This window comes from Gymnoscopelus braueri, assembly GCF_963280865.1.
Source record: "Gymnoscopelus braueri genome assembly, chromosome: 13".
NCBI lineage: Eukaryota > Metazoa > Chordata > Actinopteri > Myctophiformes > Myctophidae > Gymnoscopelus > Gymnoscopelus braueri.
The window spans coordinates 44843799-44865687 of NC_137615.1; the positions used below are offsets into that span (position 1 = coordinate 44843799).

The 21889-nt window shown below is 41.1% G+C and overlaps 1 protein-coding gene across 1 annotated transcript in view; it reads left to right on the forward strand.

Annotated features, from left to right (window-relative positions):
* The window catches only part of LOC308097936 (prostaglandin E2 receptor EP1 subtype-like), a 211333-nt gene extending 189692 nt beyond the window's left edge, over positions 1 to 21641 (forward strand). The window contains exon 4 of the transcript XR_013934246.1: positions 20920 to 21641. The gene's annotated coding sequence lies outside the window, so the exon portion shown is untranslated. The remainder of the gene's footprint in view (positions 1 to 20919) is intronic.
* The last annotated feature ends 248 nt before the right edge of the window (positions 21642 to 21889 follow it).

Sequence of the window (21889 nt, forward strand, 5' to 3'; positions counted from 1 at the left end):
TGGGTTGCCCATGTGGGCTATAGGTGGGTCCTACCTGGGCACTAGGTGGGCCCCAACTAGGCAACTCTATGTGGGACTGAGGTGGGTCCTAACTGGGTTTGCCCATGTGGGCTTTAAGTGGGTACTACCTGGGCCCTAGGTGGGCCCCAATTTGGCAATTTATGTGGGGCTGACATGGGACCCATATGGTTTCAAGGTGGGCTGAACTATATGGGCCCACTTGGGCTTTCCCGTGTGGGCTATACGTGGGTTCTACCTGGGCCTTAGGTGGGCCCCACCTAGGAAATTATATGTGGGACCGAGGTGGGTCCCAACTGGGTTGCCGATGTGGGCTTTAGGTGGGTTCTACCTGGGCCCTAGGTGCAACCCAACTAGGCAATTTTATGTGGGACCGAACCTTATTGGACAGACAGGGGGACAAACACACAGGGACAGAGACAGAGGGGAGCACAGGACACTCAGTGTTGCCATGTCCTCTGATTATAAGCGAATTTGCCTTACTTTTCACCACAGTGTTGCCATGTCCCACAATTATAAACGACTTTGCCCTACTTTCACGCAATACTCTCGCTCACACTGTGAGGTGGCTGTAAGGTGGATCTGCGATGCGAAGTGTACGACGCGTCACGCTAGATGTGAGGGCCGCGCAGCGGCCCGAACTTCTAGTGGTCTCAATAACACAATATACATACAGTACAACATTTGAAACCCCCAAAAGTTAAAAAAGGCATGGACAAGTCATTGAAATGTGTATACATTATTTATTGAAATATTGCAGATGACGAGACCCTGCAAAGAATTCAATCAATATTCAATCAATCACACCACAGTCAGTTGCCACCGGCTCTGCTCCTTCTACTTTTGATGTTGCCACAGATCTGTGGAACAGGTCCCATCAACATTTCGCTGCTTGTAGCTACTTGTTCAAGTAGGCTAAGTGACAATACCATTCTTGATTCTTATTGATTCTTGATATTGTGTTTAAAGTGTGTGGTGATCCTGTGGCGGCTTGATTTTATTTTGAGCTGGGATGGTAGTAAAAATTAAACAAGTCCCCCTCTATAGGTTACAACCCTTAGACAAGAATCAAATCCAGTACCTTAAGTCACTGTTGCACTCCCAGTTTCTCACTAATGTCACTTTCTAAACACCATGTTTTAAACAGGAGAACTATTTAATCTGTTCATTTTAGTTAACGCCTGCCTTGCAGAACATCTTATTGTGTCAAAAGTTCACATTACCAATTTTGTGCTCTATAAATGGTAAATACTTCCATCTAGTGGGCACTTAGGTGAACATGCCACATTAAATTAATGTCAAGTATGATATTGTACTACTACAAGGTACATGTTCCCTCAATAAGTAGCCAGTAGCGTACAAATGCATATGTTAATAACCCCAATAAAATCTTAACCTGAATTCATAAAAGGTACAGTAGGCTCACAGGAGGATTGTTTTCTCCATTGCAAGTAGCCTGTAAGTTTCCCCTAAGTGATAGCACCCATTAAATCTACAATTCTGGACTTATTTTAATGAATACATTTAGTATTTGATGCAATCTCTAGAGTATGTTAATACAAGCTAGCTAACACATGCACAGTGTCTCCCTGCTCTTCCATTGAGACATTTCTGATTCAAATCCCTCATTTGATCTTGTTCAGTGCCTGCCTGCCGCACACAACATAAAATCAACAAAAATACAGGACAATACAAGAGTCCACGCCTGGAGACTGGGTTGCTGTGTCATACGAGGCCCTATCATGCCAATGCACGTCAAGTAACTTTCTAATCTGCTTTCACCGTTAAAAGTACAGGAAACATCTGCTGTATACTTTCCTGCTAAATCTAGTAATTTAACCAACTTCTGTTTTCCTCCTTGCGCCACTGTCACTGCTGCACAAACAGCCCCATACATTACATCTCTCAAGCTGAGTAGTACAATTCAAACACATGATTAGACATAATACAGTATGGTCATAAATCAATAAAATAAACCAAAATAATATAATCACATTCTTGATTATTTCTTCAGGATCAAAAAAGTAATATTAAGGAAAGACTGACTCATAGTCTCAAAGTATAAAAAGGATGAAAATGAATGAAATCAACAATAATTCACAATAATAACACTTGTTAAAATCATAGTACATCATAGTCAAATGAGTTCCGATAATTAATATCACACTTTAGCATAATTTATAATTGGTTCTACGGTATAAACAAACCAAATTACAGATTAGATTCAGATTATATTCTCATCTATTTATTAATTTCTTGTGACCAGTCCTGTGGACATCTCCTGCATACGAGGCCCTATCATGCCACTGCACGTCAAGTAACTTTCGTGTCCAGTAACCAGTAACTTTTCGTGTGTATGTATTGCAGTAACATCCTGCCCCCAAGATGTTTGGGGAGCTTTACACACAAAGCATTTTTGCAGTAAAGTGATTTGATTAATTATTCATTATTGTAAGCTTATAAGCAAGGTTTATGAGCCCCGCTGTGCTGTGCTATACTCTTTCCTATTAATTCTTCTCTTCTGTGAGCATCGTTTAGTAGGCCTAATAGGCAGACATGGAGACCATTATCACCTGCCCTGGCCTGGGATTTGCCATAAGGAGTCCAAGGTACCCAAGGTTAAGGGAAGCAGGGTTGAAAGACTGATCTGAAAGCCATGTCTTTCGACACATAATGGGAACGGATATTCTATATAAAGTAAACTATATTTAACTACTTAAACACTATATGGTTGACCGGAGGCCCTTGGGGCTTTATACTAGTGTATTTTCCCTGGTGTTAGGTAGGACACCTAACAGGTTGACAAGTAGCCTTTCCTGAAACGTACGTACGCCCAATATCTCCCCTGCGAAGTGGGGATTCCCTCTTGGCTCCCATGCGGAAGACCCAAGTTCAAATCCCGGGTCTTACAGTTGTAATTAACCACAGCATTTCTATTTAGGGGCTAACAGTGAACATCTGATCCACGTGGTGTCACAACGTGTCACAAGTAAACGTTATCATGCATGTTGTGAGCTTGTAGATCGGCCATTTTCCGTTATTTGGTGTACAGAGAAAACAGGAGAGGGCCAAGTATAGAGCCCTGGGGAATACGGTCAACTAAGTATATGGTTTAAGTTGTTTAGTCTCTCCATCAGGAGAGGACATAAAACGTGGGACCACAGCTTTATTTTGGGGGGTTGGAGGGGGTGATATTATTCAAGTCTCTTGCAAGAACAAAAATGATGTTGCACGTTTTCTAATGTAACACTGTAGAATTGTGGATTTCATAGATGTTAGTAAGGTTGTGATGTCTATTTGCACAGCTCTCCTGTGGCCAGATTATATTACAATCTAGGTAGCTGGCTAGCAGTTTGTATTTTAAAGCGGCACTATGTAACTCTTTTAAATGAATAGAATGTAATCTTGTCCAATCTGTATGGTAGAGTATGTTAATCATCATCCTATAATTCTACAAAGCTCTGTGCGGTGTCTGAGCCCAAAATCTCTTCTGCCCGGTTCTCCTCAGTGGCTGGAGCAATTGATCTGCAATTGCACACAGCCTGTAGTCGTGAGCCATAGTGTGAGATAGGATCTATTGGTCTACAAATTTCAACATAAAGTTGATTATGAAATTGACCACTTCTGTAACTGCTCACTTCTCTCTTATTTTATCTTTTTGTAATCAGTTTCCTCCCATAACGTAAAAAAAAGGCAAGTAGTGTCAAAATATGAGATAGTTTCATAAGCAGTACAATATTGGTTTGTAAAAAATACCATAGGGGTCTTGCTCTATAGATTGTCATGCTGGGGCCCTTTAATTTGTATTTATTTTATTTTATTTATTTGACAGATGAGTTTTCAATACTTATCATTATTATTATTTATTTAATCACAAATATGAGGGCTGCTGTAATTAAACACACAATCCACACAATTCTGTATTCTTGTGCCCCTTCACTTGATGTGGCAGTGTCAAACTTGGCCTCAGATTTTGTCTCTCTGCAGCATGAACTGGTAAACAGCAAATTGCTACTAAACGGCCAAAAAACCAAGGCCATGCTATTTGCTCCAAATAGTACTGTAATTATCCCTCCAAACATCACCACTTTGGATGGAGTAACCATCGAATGGGTGGCGCTTTACAAGTATCTTGGGATTTGGTTGGACAATAAGCTAAATTTCAATCACCACATTGAAGCATTGGCTAAGAAGTTAAAATTCACATTGAGCTTCTTTTACAGAATGAAGTCCTGTTTTTCTTCTGTCTCACGGAAAAGGCTGGTCACTGGCCTTTTTATGTCGCAACTCGATTACGGCGACATTGTGTACCTGATTCGCAGACTTTATCCCCTTTTTCATGCTGCATCGAGGTTCATTACCAGCTCCACCTACAGGACACACCATTGTATTCTGTACTCCTTAGTAGGGTGGTCCTCCTTAGCATCCCGCAGGTTGCTACATTGGTACACTTTTATCTATAAAGCCATTCTTGGTAATTCCCCTTCTTACATTTGTTCAAAATTTGAACTAGTCCAAAATTTGCTTAACCTCAGATCAAACGCTTGGATGCGCTACGTCGTACCCAATACCAAATCTGAGGCAGGGGAAAAAAAAAATGTGTTTTTTGGGCCCTGGTCGTGGAATGATCTACAGACCAGATTAAAACTGGCTTCTCTGATCCCCCTAGTGACTTTTAAGAGGATTGCCATGGGCACACTCTCCAGCCATTGCTCCTGCTTTGACGAGTAGCAAATGCTGTGATCTTAGTTTTATATTAGCTTAGTAGTTTCATGATGTATTGTTGTTATTAGCCTTTTAATAGTCTGTATTTGGTGCTATTTAGACTCTCTCTGAGCCTCCCTTGGTAGTAGGTTATTGGTATTACGGATGTCATATGTTTGTCTTTGTCATGTCCTGTATTGTTGTTACTGGCAGAGCTGTGTAACATTTATTTGCCTCTTCTCTTGGCCAGTGCACACTCATAAAAGAGACTATGGTCTCAATGTGATTTTACTGGTTAAATAAAGGTTAAATAATTAAAATAAATAAAAAGGGGAATTTTGGACCACGGTTTTCTTAACTTTTCTATCATGTTATGATATCCTAGGATGAATGGTAGAGTAGAAAGAACTCCATCCCGGGTCCGCCACAGCTAAAAACGCACGCCAATAGGCCTTGCGCTAGATCGCATATTTTGATAGCTTTTTTTTTTGTGAGACCTGACGTTCATAGTGACAGAACACTATGCAACGGAAGTCTCGCTAGACGAGATTGAAATCTCAAGATTGAAATCTTGTCTAGCGAGACTTCCGGTGGAGGCTGACTTTTGTTTCCAGACATGAAGTTGGTGATAAGATTTACCACTTCTGTAACTTAGTCATACTTCTCTTTTTTATCTTCTGTCTTCAGTTTTCTCCCATTAAGTGAAAACATATGTTTCATAAGCCTGTGCAGTATCATACTGTATGGTTTGCAAAACAGTTCTAAAATTTACAATTTACAATTTAGGCATTTAGCAGATGCTCTAAATCCAGAGTGATTTACAATAAACAAGGTAAACACGTACATCAAATGCATAGAGACAGTGTAGTGCCCCAATAATAGGATCATAGTTCAACCAAGAACCTAGCATCAGTCTAAACAGTGCAAAAAATAAATGATCTGTACAGTGAAACTATACAAACTATAGGAAATTACATTTTAACCTTTGCATAAGACTGCATGGTCGTCAAGGCTAGGTGAAGTACTACAGGCTAAAGTGGAGTCTGAGGTGTCTTCAGATTGTGGCCGAAAATTGGGAGTGAGTCTGTAAAGGGGAGTTTGTTCCACAGTTTGGAAGTCTGGGACGTATGGAGTGTTGTCCCGGATGTTTTAGGCAAGGTTCTGACAGTTTCTCTGTGTCCCCTACACACAGACATGCACATATTTGCACCAAATGATGTTGCTATGTTTACAGTTTACATGTGTGCCAAATGTCATGCCTGTATCCACCGCGTAATGATTTTTCACATAATTCATATTCCATCCTGATTGGCTAAGATTGGCATCTAAAGTTTGCAGGAGTTTTCCATCAGTTATCTTAATTTTGTTTGCATTTGGAATCACACGCCGGTTTGTTTACACAAGCCACCTGTCTGGCGCCTTGCCAATAAATGTTTTAGTTGACAAAAATGCAAATTTTAGTACTTTTTATTTATTCTACACATTTTAGGCTAACCCTTGTCATAAGGCCAAGGGATATCCAACAAAATTTAATAAAATCGGACGTGGCCTATCCTATATTAAAATTGCCTAATGCATACGGTGAATGGTGGGTCGACATCACAAACGTAATATCCGGACTGGCGAGGCGCACCATTGCACCCCCTTTCAGAGGACCCCAACAGGTGACCTCACCAACACATTATGGAAGGGACTGCAATGGAAACAAGCTGTACGTTTTTTTGCGTCATCCTTTTGATTATGGTGGGGGTCAGATGTATGTTACATGTGACATATGTTTTATTTCTTTATCAATAAAGATATCAATCAATCAAGCAAAGGGCTATATGTGATCCTGAAGGAACATTGGGTTGAGGGAACATAAAGCTGAGGGAACATAGGGTCTAATTTGGGATGGGGGAACATAGGGCTTAGGGAACGCTAATTTGGGATGGGGGAACATAGGGCTGAGGGAAAATAGGGCTGCATGAGGGAACATAAGCATGACCCCCATGCTGGAAGATCAGCTAGTTTCACAATATTTATCTGTGGAACCGAGTCAAACTAAAAGTGCTTGTCAGGGTGGGGGGTCCCCATTTCAAATATGATTGTTTTGGGGGGGCCCCCAGTTCAAATATGATTATTTGGGGGGGGCCCCAGTTCAAATATGATTATTTTGGGGGGTCGTGGCCCAGGGCCGGATCTAGGCATGGGCAAGGGGGGGCAATGCCCCCCCAAATGCCCTGACTGCCCCCCCAAAAAAAGTTACATGTGCTTGTGAAAGTTACATTTATGTCATGATATGAAATGTGAGCTTACCATAATCAAAATAATCCTTAATCATATTCCATCATGTATCATTGCACAATTCAAATAATCCTCTGCCCTGATTTTCCACACACACAGTCACACACACACACATGCAGTACTACTCCTAAACAATAAGAAGCAGTATTACACAAACAGCCGAAAAAAACGCCCAAAAAACGCCATTTTTTTTTATTATAGCCTATATTATATATATTAGCCTATATTATTATTATATTCCCCGCGTAAACGCTACGTTCATGACCCCCCAAAATAACCATATTTGAACTGGGGACCCCCCCATTTTGTTTGACTCGGTTCCACAGATAAATATTGTGAAAATAGCAGATCTACAAGCTCGCCAGGCGTTGGGTGCTCCATTGTGGTCTCGACCCACAGGTTGAGAACCACTGCATTAAAAGATCCAAGCAAGTTACATGTCTAGTATGTTGTTGACCACGTAATGTAATGTTTTTAGTTTAGTGTTAGGCTTCTCCGTGGCGCGCGCGCCTCATTGCATGCTGTCCAAAATAACAGATCTGTAAGCTGTCGACAGACATGACGCAGCGCCGTTGATAGCTTGTATGTCTGTTATTTTGGGTAGGTAGGCGACGCACATACGCATCGCAGCAATGTGTCTGGGTTTGAGAGGCTTTGATTGATGTAAACTTAAAGTTTAGCTCTGTTCGGGATTACTGAACAAAGGTGGATGATGAAAGATAACGGGGACAATATGGATGTAAGTTAACTTTAACTGCGTCACTATGGAGCTACTACAGAGATGTTTACACACCCCTGGAATCCATTAGAATGGTGGAAATAGAACAATACAGCCAACGTGAGTACATAGGCTATAGACCTTTCCTAAAACTGTCCAATTTATTATACCCATGTGCTACTGTTTGTCTGTGTACCACGTAGGAGCGTTGTCGCAACATGATGTAATTAATTATTTGGGAGCAGCCGGTGTGTACCAATAGTATACATATTTTAAATGGCTTTCATATACTATTCCGGATCTGACTAATATGACAAGCTTATTGTGAACACAATAGGCTACAAATTAATATAAAAATGTATTTGGATAAAATAAAATAAAAAGAAGGAAAACAAGCCCAATGTGGCTTATAATAATCAGACCAGGCAACAGTGCAGACAGGTAGATAGGCTAGAGCATATATTGGATCGGGGATGACGGCTAGCGCAGTCTTCTCTTAAAGGCAATGGCTTCTGGCACGGTGATTGGTTTTATCATTGTAACGCCCAAACCACACCTATGCATAATGTAACGGGTAGCTCAGGTGTTTGGCGGGTGAGGGGGGTGCCATAGAATACCGAATTTTGCGGGGAAACGCCTCTTGCCTAGTCTGAAATCCGTAATTAGTGGTTTGTTCAAATCTCACCCAGAATAGGGCTCTCAGTTCCTTCCCCCACAAACTTGGCCACACCCACCGTATTCCAGTGGGATGAGAAAGGACTCAAGACGACCTTCGGGTGAGTGGGGTTGCAGAGGGCTGCCAGTGTCTCCGCTTTTCAGAGCCTGTTATGTGTGCCCCCGGTGATCCGGTCACAATGTTTGGATCGCAGGCCTACTTAGTCTGACACCTCGACCTTACCGCCATGGGTGAGGGTGACCCTACCCTACCAGGAGCCGAAACTCCCGATCGTTCTAAGGTTTACTGGAACACAAGCCGCCCCACCACTACAAGGTGAAGGTCATTAAGGCTCTGTCTTGAGAGATTAGGATTCATGTGGTTAGATACCGGGAAAAGGATAGTGTTGTAGTTGGTCTTTAATATAAAAAATATAAATGAACACACACACACACGCAGGCACGCACACACACACACACACACACACACACACACACACACACACACACACACACACACACACACACACACACACACACACACACACACACACAGGAGCCAGGACAAGGAGGTCTTTAGGCCTGCAGTTCAAATATGCTTCAGTTGTTTCAGATGTCATTGATTACATTTAGATCTGAGAGTTCTGATTGGTTCACAGGCAGTGAGCATAAACACATACTGTTTAAACATGTTTTGATTAACATGAGGTGTGTTCTATATCAGCCATGTGAAATATGTGACATCTATACTAAAAGTCAAACTCGTTATTAAATATCATTTATATTTATGATGATGAGTGGAAGCTTTTGCAGAAAATAGCCGATCGACAAGCTCACAACACGTCGCAGACAGTGCAGGCTATTCTGTGGTTAAAGCACTAAATTAATTTCTGTAATCTGCGGACCCCCATCTGTTTTGTGCCAGGGATCCCAAGAAGAGAAGATGTATGTAAAATATATATAATTCCAAACAGTTTCAATATTAAAAAAAGAAAATCTAAAGTATCAGATGTACAAGCTGTGAGCTTGTAGTTCTCCTCCTAAACAATAGGAGGAAGAGAGAGAGAGAGAGAGAGAGAGAGAGAGAGAGAGATATTAGCCCAATATATAAAGAAATCCACCTGAATTGCAGGCGTTTGTACTGTGGGATTAAGCTGGAACCTGGAGCAAACCTATATGTAAACTCATGAAGGTAACCTGCAAACTTTACACATAAAACTGAAGGGCTTGAATACTTTGTGTGTGCAGCGTGACACTGGTGTAACTAAGTATAGATCTAGTTTGACAGTGCATCACCATGCTATATTTATAGGCCAAAAGTAACTCAACCAAATGTCTAATCCTGCCTTAATAATCCATACCCTGTAGGAATCAAGCCATATATTCTAATATAATGATGTTCTGTCTATAGCTTTGTCTTCCACACAATCAAACCAACCAGAGGTTTGGAGGTGCAGAATACTTCCTTGTAGTGGTGAACAGGCATGACATGCGCTTCCATAAAAAGCCACTTGGGGGAGCCCAAGGTCATTATTGTGATGCTGGTGGCATATCAAGATCAAGGCTCTCATTAGCTGCCTAGTGGTGCCTGAGCACTGACAAGTTTGGGCCTTTTGCGGATGGACTTTGAATTCAGTCAGATTTGTAACACCAGATATAGCGGCTTTTTCCCCCTTCTCTCGTTTCTGTTGTAAGAGAGATTAATCTTTTTCACCCTATAGTATTCTTTTTTTTTCTCAAGCTACCACGCTGACTGGGGGAAAAATAAAAAAAATGGGGTGAGGGGTTGATTTAGGAATAGCAATACTTTTCTAATTGGTATTCTCTTATTTTACAGTCATACAGGAAACCTGTGTCCGTCAGTCAGTTCCGCATGGTTCTCCTCAGTGGGTTGAGCAATTGATCTCAACTCGCACATGGGCATTGACCATTAGCATAGCATTGACCATTAGCATACAGTATTCAGACCGTGAGGAGGCCCGCTTTGACTACAAATGACTGGGTTGCCACACACCACAACACACGACAACATAGCTGCCACAGAAAAACAATTAAAACACAATACTTTCTTTGGCATGTGTGTTGGTGTCACAGACACTGCCCTAGACTGGTTTAGGTCTTATCTACAGTATCTGAGAGATGTTTCTCAGTCAAATTTGGAGATTTTGTGTCATCCTCCACGCCCCTGTCTTCCGGAGTCCCCCAGGGCCTGACACCACTTCTAGATTGTCTAAATTATGTTAAAACCTGGATGGCTTTTAACTTTCTAAGTGTCAATTAATAAAAGACAGAGGTCATAGTGTTTGGGCCTAGTGGTCCTGGCATTATACCCACCAATCTGGGCCCCCTACAGTCATATGTGAAACCTGTTGTCTCCAACCTTGGAGTCAAATTGGACAATCTGCTCAAATTAGACAAACAGGTAAATGCTGTGGTCAGCTCCAGCTTCTATCATCTGAGACTGCTTGCCCGAATTAAATCAGTTCTGTCCTTCAATGATTTTGAGCGCGTCATTCACGCCTTTATTTCCACACGTCTGGACTACTGTAACGCGCTATATGTCGGGCTAAATCAAGCCTCCTTGGCACGCCTGCAGCTAGTCCAAAATTCTGCGGCACGCCTCCTGACAGGAACCAGCAGGCGTGAGCACATTACGCCCATGCTGGCCACCTGTTCGCTTCAGAATTGATTTTAAAATGTTATTGTTTGTTTTTAAATCCCTGAATGGCTTGGCACCTCAGTACCTCTCTGACCTCATAAAGGTCTATACCCCCCCAAGGTCACTGCGGTCTGCTGGCCAGCTAAGTCTCGAGGTCACAGTAAGGACCAAATTAAAGACCAGAGGCGACGAGCCTTCGCTGCCATAGCCCCCACCCTATGGAATGCGCTCCCCCCATGTTAAAAGGGCCCCCACCATTGAGACTTTTAAATCTCGGCTTAAGACACACCTTTACACCTTGGCATTTTAACCCCGCTTGAGAGTTTTCTGTGGTCTATGTCTTATTTGTTTTCTGTGTGTTTTTGCTGGTGTTTTCTGTGTTTTTAGCATATTTTAGCTTGTATTTTGCATGATTTTCTGTACAGCACTTTGTAAATCCCTGGTTGTGAAATGTGATATACAAATAAAGTGGATTGGATTGGCATCTCCGATTAGAATCATAAACATGTCCTAACCTTTAAAATAAATTGGTATTTCTAGGGCCTTTCATCCAAGGCGCTTTACAATGTGCATTACATTCATTCACCCATTCACACACTCATTCACACACCAATAGCAGAGGAAACCCTGCAAGGCACCAATCTGCTCATAGGAAGCAGTTAGGAGTTCAGTGTCTTGCTCAAAGACACTGCTTCGACACTAACTCTGGGGGAGCCTGGGATCAAACTGTTCCCAATCGGCCACTCTACCTCCTGAGCCACTGCAGACAATTCAAATAAGGCAATTAGGCCTACTGTATGCATTTCAAAACAGAAGAGATTAAAAGCATTTTCTAGAAGGACCAGGCTTGTACACCATTACATTTGAGTGTGACTATTGGACACAATTAAGGAGAAGATTCAGTTTGATTGATACAATTTAGCAAAGATGTTTTGTTGCACTTTATTAGACTGAGATTTCAAGCAAGTCTGACAAATGGAGGCAGCAGACAATTCATGTATCTATTGAATTCATTTATTAATGTTTTTGTTTTTTAGTTTTTTTTGTTTGTTTGTATGTATCCATTTATTTATATATTTATGAATTGTGCTTTCATGTATAATTGTACCAGTGCCTCTCTTGCCCCCCACTAGTCCTTCAGGGGGTTCTAAATGGATGCTTACAGGTCAGTAACGCTGAGAGTGCACAAATTGGAGGTTCCATTTTGTACACTCTGAGAGATTATGGGGGACCTTGAAATTGTAACGTTTCAGAACCAGGGGACAGATAGACCAAGAGATGACCAGATACTGCTCTGTAATAATAATAATTATTATTATTGTGATTTGTATCTGTCATTGTGGTTTGTATGTGTCAGGTCAAACAGAGGCTGAAGGACGAGGGGGGAACAGCAGACATCAAACTGAAGTGGGTGGATCAGTCTGATGGGAAGGTCTTCCACAAAGGATGCAAGAAGACGGAGAAGAAGAAATGTGAGACATAGATGGAGCTTTAAGGGCCACCCATCTGACCACTTAACATGGCATGCCGATAAGCTTTTGAGATTTTCAAGTGCACGGGCCCTCGTCCAGAAAAGGTCAGGATGGGAACCACTGGGAGAGTGAGTCTGTCCAGGAACAGAAAGGTTCTAATCCCTGTGTGTTTATAGCTTCATGTTCTGTCCAACAGTGACCCCTACAGGAAGATGCACATCTATGAATTAATTCACTTCATTCATTCTGGATACCAGCATCAGCTGAATCTCTTAAAAGTAAATATACTTCTGACTTTGATTCTGATTGTATTGTTACTATTACCTCTTCATACCTATTACTTTGCTTTGGTAGGCCATTTCATTGTCATTATCACTACTAATATTAGGAAATGTCTAAAATGTGTGTCCTTTCATTCAATATTATCAATTAAGAATTGTCTCTCTTTTTTATTATTGAATTGCGGTTGAATATCGACTATGATCCCATTAGGGTTTGTGTGATTAAGCGTTCTATGTTTACTTTCTTGTATGTGTTTATTTCCTTGTAGTCTGTATGTGGTTCCTCTAGTCAGTGGTTCTCAAAGATTTACATGTCAAGGAACACATACGTATGTATTTGGCCACGGACCCCCATCTGAACATATTTCGTGCCAGGGACCGGCATACAAGTTTTGTGTTGTATTCCAAATGAATAAAAAAAAATTCAAGATAAAAAAGTTAAAGTGTTTAAAACAGATTTTTATGCTGATCTGTTTCTTAGATATTTCATATTGGTGTGATGATTTATACAAATGATTATTGTAACACTTTGAGATTTACACAAATGTAATTGTGTATTGTAAATAAAATCTATTATTATTGTTATATTAACTAATCTTACAGAGGACCCTCTAGAACCCTGTCAAGGACCCCTGGGTGTCCCCGGGACCCACTTTGAGAACCACTGCTCTAAGTGACTTGTAATGTCCCGGTGTTGTGGTCAAATGTAATCACAGTTTAACTCAAAATGCATTGCTATTTTCCATGATTTAATAAAGGGTTTTTAGCTTGTAAATCAGAGTGCCTCGTATCTCTTCCAGATTGACAACCACCACCGTGGACTTCTGATGTGTTTCTATTATTCTTAAAGTACTTTCCCTGTCATTGTCATCATTACCACGTTTTTTGACCCAGCACAGCTCTCCCAATTTGTTCTTCAAAACACTGTCTTGGCTGTCATAATTTGTATTATTGCCCAATTCAGGTGTGAAATATAGTTTTGAATCTTTTAAAGCTGCTCGCCTTTCACACAGCGTGTCTATGGCTTAGCCGGATGCTGCAATCAACACAATGTTGGTTGTGTTTGCATTTTTGGAAGCTGACCGTGGAAGATGAACTCTGTCGCTCCCACCGGTTGGTCAGGGCACCTGTTTGGCATGCAGGGAGCAGAACTGGGAAGGGTAGCGTTTTCCTGCACATGTGTTACACCCTCCCAGTGAAATTCCTAAATGTCAGGTGTGAAGGAAGGAAAAACAGACTCTATAAAATGTTTATAACAAATCCCACCCCAGAGAACCAAACCAAATAGCTACAAACAATACAGAAACAGATTTAATCACCTCCTCAGAGCGGTAAAGAAAAAGCATGACAGTGACAACAAATGGACAACAAATGGACAACAAATTCAAGGTACTTATCCTCCAATAATATCAAGGAAACCTGGACAATTGTAAACCAGTTACTCCACCGAAAGAATGCAAGATCTAAATTCCCATCTCATTTCTAGGACGGAGGGAAAACCATCACCGATTCTCATGAAATAGCTTGCAAGTTTAACAATGTTTTTTTGTAAATGTTGGTGCGTCTCTTAGTAGGAAAAAGCGGAGCGGTACTAGGCATCATTGAAAAACTGAAATAAACAGCTCTGGACATGAGGAAATCCTAAAGGAGTAAAAGCCATTCATTGACGTCACCCACTAACTTTTATATCTTCGATCTCACTGGCAACTGGTGTTGTACCAAATGACCTAAAGTAACAAAAGTCATCCCTATTTTCAAATCTGATGATCCAAACTACTTCACAAATTATCGCCCAATTTCAATATTACTGTAATTAAAGTAAATAAAGATTCTGGAAAAACGTTCTACTGTCTACTGTCTACAAATGAATGCTCCATCATATAAACTCTAACAATATACTTTATAACCATCAATATGGCTCCACTGCATTAGATAATGAGGAATATGCTTTGGGAATTTTCCTAGATCTTTAACTGTAGGCATACGATACAGTTAATTACAATATATTACTATGAAAATTGTCCAGATATGGTTTTCAAGGAACTGCTTTCAACTGGTTAAAAAACTACATCACTGACAGACAACAATATGACGTTGTCAAAAATCCACAATTGTCCAGCAATATCATCATGTGGAGTGGCACAAGGTTCGATTCTTGGTCCGTTTTTATTTTTAATTTATATAAATAGTCCTCCTGCGGCATCAAGTACACTACGATGTTTTCAATCCTGGTCGCTGACGACACAAATGTCATCCTTTCCCACAAACATTTCAAAACCCTCATCAATGAAGCAAACCTTGGTCTACTTACACTCTCCAAATAGTTCCAACTAAAAAGAACCCGTCATTAAATATTTTAAAAAAAAATGTTTATAATAGAAAGGTATAACAAATACAACTCTGAGGAAGCAAAGCTCCTTATTGAGGGAAATTAAATTAGTAGAGTTGCCCCCCCCCCCCACCCCCATTTTTGGGAACAATGGTTGACGAGAAATACTGTTGGAAAGTACACATTGACCAGGTATCAAAGAAAGTCTCTAAATCAGTGGGAATCAGCCAATTTCTAAATAGAGCCTGTTTAATAACCTTATACTAACCTTACCTATTGTAAAATTGTGTGGGCCAATACCTTTTATCCTTCTTACCTCCATAAATGATATACTACAAAAAAAGTTTGTCAGAATAGCTGCAAATTCTAATCCTAGGGATCCGTCTTCATTTCTATTTTCAACCCTCAATATACTAACTAACTATCTTCAATATAAATATCCTCCAAACTCCATGTATTTTCACCTACGAGACGAAATATCAGAGTACCCATCTCCCAGACCATTTCCAACAGTACTTCCAGTCTAATTCCAGCCAGGCAGGCACACTATCTACATGTCCCATTATAGGTTTAGGCATAGTTTTACTGAGGTTACGTTTAGGAATAAGATTAGGTTTAGGCATAGTTTTACTGAGGTTAAGTCTAGGAATAAGATTAGGTTTAGGCATAGTACTGAGGTTACGTTTAGGAATAAGGTTAGGTTTAGGCATAGTTTTACTGAGGGTAAGTTTAGGAATAAGGTTAGGTTTAGATATAGTTTACTGAGGTTACGTTTAGGAATAAGGTTAGGTTTAGGCATAGTTTGACTGAGGTTACGTTTAGGAATAAGGTTAGGTTTAGGTTTAGTTTACTGAGGTTACGTTTAGGCATAGTTTTACTGAGGTTACGTTTAGGTGGTGACCGTTCTTGTATTCATCAAAATGCTATTTTAGCCAATCTGTATGGTATTGTCGTATATTATGAGGCATAAACTGCAGGTTAGCAGGCTTGTAGTTGTTATAAGAAGTGGAGGAGAAGAGAAGCAGACAGACGGACGTCAGGGTTTCCAGGTTCCATTCAGTGTGTTTATTCAGCATCAAACAACAAACAGCATAACAGAGAACCAGAGAGCCAGGGCAGAGCCCTGACTCCACACAGCCTTACGTCGTGTGGGCCAGTCCTAGTCTAATCATTTTAGAGACACTGTTTTTATACACATTATAATGCAGGCATGGGGGGTGGGGGAGAGCCCCCACCTGTTGCCTCCTTTGAACATTTGGTTGACATGGTTTGCAAGTGACTGGAGGAAGGGAGCGAAGTCTCCCAGTTTAACAATAGAAGATGTAAATCGCTCTTCACACCTAGCCAGGCTAGGCTGTCTCCTAAACAACAGGTCACTGAATGGCCCAAAGGTGCAGACAGTCTGTCTACAACACATTCATGATTAGTATCATTTCTTTATATGTTTTAAATTGCACACTGTTCAGATACCACACAACTATTCCCCCCACGGAAGAATTTAACTTCTTCCGCAACCAGGTATATTAAATAGAACAGTTTGCAAGAGAAAACATCAAAAAACAACATCCTGCTACACCCCCCAAGACCAATCAATGGCTGAAACTTAAACAAAGAAGACATTCAGGAGAATTAACACAAACAACACATCAGAAAGAACAACCAAGATACAGGCTTCAAAATTACACAATAGTCATACAGTGATTCACCTTAAATTTCAAAATAAAAATAAACAAACTGTTTCACGAAATCAAGCAAGAATATCAATATTTAGTAACGGATCGGCTAACATTGGACGCGTGCGTCATGGATCACATGACTTTCGACTGACACCAAAGGCAAAGACTGAAACTATTTAAAAATAAAACAAGCTTAAAATATAAAACAACTCAGAAAACCTTATTCACAGAAAATACATCAATACGGTGCTGAACTTTCTCTTTATACCACTTCTTCACTTCATCATAACCATGTCTCGAAAATAAAAACACCAGTCAAAATGCATTCTCATTCAATTAGTGCGCAGGTCTCTCTGTTGTCTTTAAACTCTCACACTAAAGATAACCCTTCCCCCTACCAATGTCCCCCCACGCCGAGTCACCAAACTTGTAACCAAAGATAGAACCTTTCGAGTACTCCTATTAACTACACATGATAACTTCAACGGAGATGCCTACATTGAGAACAGAAGAAAGTGTTTCTTCAATGTAATAATAAAACAAAAAGTAAACTCACATTAAATACAAGCGACCAGAGAGTGTAACAACAAAATCCTCACATCACACTTTTACGCACGGCAACAAAATAAACGCTCCGTGTTTTAAATCACTTTATCACTAAAATATAACCTCTTGTCCCGAATGTTCAGTGTTCCCATCCGATAATGCTGCTTTCGTTGCCTCTAGCTCAATGTCCACGCACGTCAACAGAATAGCTGAGCGCAGTTCCAGGTGATATCATTGTTCCAGCCAAAAAATAGCCTCTCTCCATGCTCACCTCTCCTCCCCCCACGGACAACTTTGACACAGAAAGTTTTCCGCACCGCCGTCTCCATGAGAAGAGTAGAGTAGTCAGTTGTGTAGCCATCAGAGATCCAGTCACGAGCGGCCGCGCAGACATCACAACGTCGCCGTCGCGAGGCATTCATCGTAGGTCGCCCTGAAGTCTCCATGGTCTGCTCCGCGGTGGTCCTCCTTGCCGTAGGAAGACATCCACGGGTCCGATCCTCCTCCAGGCCCGCTCCTGCGGCCACCTCAAAATACACAGGTTCTTCTCTAAAGCGCCTTCGGAAAGGAAAGCAACAATAGCCGCTGGTTCGCCAAATGTCGTATCTTGATGAGGCATTAGACCGCTTGTTATCAGGCCCGTTGGTGGTAATAATATGGAGGAGAATAGAGAAGAGACGACGTCAGGGTTCCCAGTTTCCATGGTCATTTATTTATTCAGCATCAAACAACAAACAGCATAACAGAGAACCAGAGAGCCAGGGCAGAGCCCTGACTCCACACAGCCTTACGTCGTGTGGGCCAGTCCTAGTCTAATCATTTTAGAGACACTGTTTTTATACACATTATAATGCAGGCATGGGGGGTGGGGGAGAGCCCCCACCTGTTGCCTCCTTTGAACATTTGGTTGACATGGTTTGCAAGTGACTGGAGGAAGGGAGCGAAGTCTCCCAGTTTAACAATAGAAGATGTAAATCGCTCTTCACACCTAGCCAGGCTAGGCTGTCTCCTAAACAACAGGTCACTGAATGGCCCAAAGGTGCAGACAGTCTGTCTACAACACATTCATGATTAGTATCATTTCTTTATATGTTTTAAATTGCACACTGTTCAGATACCACAGTATATTATGTGAATACATTATAAGTAGTGCATGAGCAGTGGTTGGAGGTCGTCTCCCTGCTCTGCTATTGAGACATTAAGGTCTGGTAGGACACCTACTGGTTGACAAGTAGTACTGACCTCAAGTGCAATGTCTCTCCTGGCCAGTGGTGGAAAGTAACTAAGTACATTTACTCAAGTACTGTACTATTGTACCATTTTTAGGTACTTTTACTTTACTTGGGTATTTAATTTTTTTCTGTGCTTTATACTTCTACTCACACTACACACTAGAAGCAAATATTGTATTTTTTACTCAACTACAATTATTTGAAAACTTTAGATACGAGTTACTTTGTAGATTTAGATTATTATTACAATCAGAAATCAAATCAAATCAAGAAAGTAATTGACACATTTTGGAAAACTTTAGTACTTCTACTTTGGTACAGCAAGTATATTTTGATGGCAATACTTTTGTACTTTACTAAAGGTTTGAGCTTGTAGATCAGCTATTTTTGCCCAATCTTTTCCTATTATGACATGCCCAGAAAAGGGATGCTAGGGTTAGTGTGGTTAAAGACTAACCTACGTTTTGTCTTGTTTACTGGTGAAACAGTTTTTTTACAGTATGCCTCATATAGTTTTAAAGTGAAATTCATAGCTAATGGTTTTATTGTATGCTTAGGTGCTATTATGCATTATGACATTGATGGTACTCTTAAATTATCTATATTTTAAAATGATCTCAATGTGTTGTTGTAAGTTGTGCTTTTTTGTACTGCTGATACCCTGAACAGGGCTCCCTCGTAAAAGAGATCTTGTATCTCAGTGAGATTTCCCCTGGCCTGTATAAATAAAGGTAAACAATACATATATTGTGCGATGAGCAAGTCTGACAGGACTCTTGTCTTCTCCGTTCTGGGTTAGATCTTCGGTCTGATGTCGGTGACGAGGTCCTACAGCGGCTCGTTGGGCGCGGACAGGGACACGTACCGGACGTTGATGGTGATGGGCGTGAGGCTGGCGTCCTGGAACCAGATCCTGGACCCGTGGGTGTACATCCTGCTGCGGCGCGCCGTCCTGCGGAGGATCTACCGGATCACCAAGCGGCGCGCCAGCTTCAAGGGGAGCGCGTTCCGCTCCCTGCGCTCCTTCCGATGGGACATCAGCTCCTTCCAGAGCTCCGAGAAGAGCGCCGGGAATCACATCTGAGGGTATTCAGTGAGGAAAGGAGAAGCCTTCAGGAGCAGGCACACATACAGCGCTTCAAAATTTCTAAATTGTCCAACCGAAGTCCGACGTTTTTCCGACTTCGGCTGGGCTGGCCAGACCGAAATAAGACATCTCCCGCAGAGGTTTCGAATGATGTCGTCTTGTAGATATCGCCTACAAATTCCGGCCGTTCGGGTAGAGCATTTAGCGGCCTTTACACTGCAGTCTCAGTCCTGCATTGTAAAATATGTTGTCCAAGTGTTCATTTAATGGATAAACTTACACTTAGGTGCCGCGTCCACTAAGATGTTTTTTTTTCTTCTTCCAGAGCGCAGTGCATGTTTTTAATTGTTTATAATAGGAGAGCCACGTTTTTGGAAACTCCAGCAGCTTGGCGTGGTGTTGGGCATTTACCTTACGCTCGCTGGCGCACTCGCTGCGCTTTCCTCTGCCTGTGCAAGAGCTAAAACATTTTCGACTCTGGTGCCTGAAAGTGCTCCCAGGCAAACACCCTGGCGTTTTCAGCTGGGAAATGAAGCCTCAGTGGACACGTCACCTTAGGATTTTACTGTGTGCACCCTAGAGGCAACAAAGTTAAAGGTGCTTTAGACAATACTCAGCCAAGTACTGTAGATGTTGTACCCCATTCCACATCTGTGGCATAAGGTTCCTTATTTCCCTGAGTTGTGCTTATAAGGTAGCACTCCTATTGCACCACTGTAACGCGTCAGCTGCCTCCATGCACCTGTCAAGGGAAAAAAGTACCTTCCTCAACGGAAACAGAAACAACATGGATGAGGACGGCTGTCAGCTTACAGACAAAAACAATGATTTTGGACCTGACGAAGCTATTACAATTTCACAATTTAAATAATGTATTTGGGGAAAAGCGATAATCTTATTTCACACCTTTTTAAAAGCTCTGTGGATATATGATTTTCTTTTTATGATTCACCTATATGAAAATGTTATTCATGTCACCTTTAAGTTAGAGTGTCAGTCCTACACCTGACAGATCAACCTTATCGTTGCTGTCGGGCAGAGAAACCTCATATCTCCATATTTCAACGTTTTAGGGTTTTCTTTGTAAATAAATGCCCTACTTCATCATACAAGAGTGTTGCAAAAAAGTAGTGAAAATAACTGATCTGCAAGCTCACAACGCAATTGTCTATTTTCACTATTTAATTGCATTTCTTTAAATAATAAAAAAGAAATGGATTTGGACATACAGTACAATGTTTCCACATACAGTACAAGGTTTCCACGCGACATTATGTGTGAACAGTAAGTGTTAGAACTTCAGATCCTCGAGGGGCATTCATTGATAATCTGGCAAATCTACTTTGTGTTGCGTGAAACATTTTTACCCAATACAATGGAAAGAATACTCCATCTCTCATTCATGTCAAGGAACACGTTGGGGCTGTGTTCACAGAAAGTATTTTTTTGAGATGCCAGCGCCAATCTTCCATGCACTTCTATGGAAACGATGCTCTTGAGCGCTCCTCTCCCCAGTGCCAATACGATCATACTACGCTATAGTATGATTAAATACTGCGTTAATTTACGAAAAAAACCCACATTAAAAGTTAGAATATGGAGAGGTTTCTGTCCGTCATAAAACACTTTGTGTTGACACAGCTCCTTTATACTATATGTACTTCTGGGTGCAATATGACTCGGGTGGATACCCAACACATTTGTTTTATGTCTGTGTGTGGCAGTATAGTCTGCTATAAGGGCAGATTTTCAGAAAACAAGAAACAATGTACAGCAGTGATTCTCAACCTTTTGGAGGACCCCCAGTTTGATATGCATTAGATTAGGGACCCCCCATTTGATAACAATATCTTATCTCTGGGACCCCCCATCTACACTGTAAAATCCTGAGTTTTTAATTTAACTCACAAATGGAACTGTACAAATGGAATATGGCAGACTTGTAATTGTCCATTTAGACCCATATAGTGGTCCCCGGACCCGACGTTGAGAAACAGTGATGTACACACACAGTACTGTATGACTGTCTCCCTGAATAAACAAGGACTGAATGTATTATCCACGAGTCTTAAAAGAAACATCTCAACGTTAATGTACAAAGCCTACTTTTTATTTTTATTACGTATTGTCTGTACGTGTGCCAGTGGATTTGCTCTCTGACACATGATAGACACATGATAAAAGTCAGTGTAAATAACTGTGGCACCGAATCAAAGTGAAGGCAATG